Genomic DNA, 1,894 nt, shown 5'->3' on the forward strand with positions numbered 1-1,894 from the left:
AGGGCGACATGTGTTTGTATTCATATTTATATGCAAATATATAGTATTTATATGTACATTTGTATATAAATATACTTGATATGTAATACAGTGTTTATTACACATACATTTATTGTATTTTATATATAATGTTTAAGTAAATATTTGTTTTGTTCGTTTGGGTTTTTATTTGGTTGTCTGTTTTTGCTAAATCGGGCAACGCTGTCTGCGGAATGACGCTCATCTCACGCTCGCTTGCTACTCAGATTAAGGAGAGAACGAATTTAACGCTGTCTCGGCAGAGCTAGCCTGTGGTTCGAGCGCACTCGCCAGTTTATTACACGCCTGCAACTGGGCTTGGACCCTTGCGAAAGAGAAGGACGCGCAAGTACGGATCCTGGGGCCCAGCCGCAGCCCGCCCTCAGCACCGGTAGGAACGAGCACCTGCGAGGGAGCTCCGCTCTGCCTACCTTGCTGGCTTTCCCTGGCATGCCTCGTCCCTCGTCTACTCTGGACCGCGGTCCTCTTTCCAGAGCAGTAGTCTCCTGGACTCCCTAGTTCACGCTAGCGGTCAGTAGACCTCGCCAGGTCCGGGTTAGCGCAATTGCAGCCAGCGGGATCTAGCAGACTCTGACATCCCCGCCTGGCCCTACGTTCTCAGAGCCAAGATCAGCTTTGGTCGAGCGGGCATCTCCTAGCGCCCAGCCCCAGGCCTGCTCCCCGCGGACAGTCCCAACTTCCCCAAACGAATAAATGGGGTGCGTGCACGCATACAGTTCAAGCGATGCTGGCCTTTTCTGTACCCAACCAGATCCAAACACCTGTGTGAGATTTGTCTTTGTGTCCCCACTTCCCGCGCCTAGCAAACAGGAGAGCGTTAAGGTGAGTGAAATAGCCAGGGGCGCCAGGTCAGCTGCACACCTGGTGCAGCAAGAGAACCCGGTCTGCACGAGCAAGGCCCTCTAGAGACGCTCCTGGCGACACTGACGAGCCCTTCCCAGGAATGGGGGCATCGCTGGTTCAGAGTTAGAGAACGGATCTCACAAGCGTTAGAGGACAACGCGCAGCAGGTGCCCGCCGCCCAGAGTCTCTCGAAACTTCCTGTGTGTCAGGTCCTCCAGTGGGGCACTAAGTACCTGACGAGAGCCTTGGAAGCCCCCGACTTCCCCCGCGGGAGACCTGCGAGGCCAAGGGGCAGGTGTCGCGGGCCAGAGGGGAGCCTGGGCCTGACCCAAAGGGTCTGTGAGTCCAGAGAGCAATTCCAAGCGAATGGACACACTTGCTGCCCTAGACGCCTGTGTGCACCTTCGCAAACAAAACAGATTGCGGCTCCAGGAGGCGGCAGCGGGAGGACGGAGCAAGATACCAGCCGCGGCGGATATCTGCCCCCGGGCGGTGGGCACAACCTCTGCTAGGATCGAAAGAGTTGCACCAAAGGTCTCCCCCGGATTTTCTTCGTCGGGCAGTGCCAGGCGCGAAGTGACCTCGGTTTAGCAAGTAGACTGGTTGCCACTCGCATGCAAACGGTTCCCTTCCCCCGGCCCCGAGGCAGGTTCCTCACCCCTGCCTCTCGCCCACCGCAGCAGATGCGGACACAGCCAGCTGAGTGGGAGCGTCTCCACCCTGAGCGGGGCACTTCCCCTGCCTCTTGTACTAAAAGCACTTTGAGCAGGGAGGGATCCAAAGCCAGTAGAGAGGCTGGAGGAGACCAAGGTGTCAAGGAAGATGGGGCATCTGGGGGAAAGGAGAGTGGAGTTTGGACCAGTGTCTGGCTCCCACTGGTCCTTGCCAGCGCCGGCAGACCTGCCGAAGGTCGCAGTTGCGTCTTGTCACCCGGAGGGCCCCGGAGGCCGACGCGCGTCCAGCCCTGAGCTGGCGACCCCGCGGGTTTTCTGCACAGGCGACGCGCGCCACA

Source organism: Tupaia chinensis, unplaced genomic scaffold, assembly GCF_000334495.1.
Source record: "Tupaia chinensis unplaced genomic scaffold, TupChi_1.0 Scaffold138365_1, whole genome shotgun sequence".
Lineage (NCBI taxonomy): Eukaryota > Metazoa > Chordata > Mammalia > Scandentia > Tupaiidae > Tupaia > Tupaia belangeri.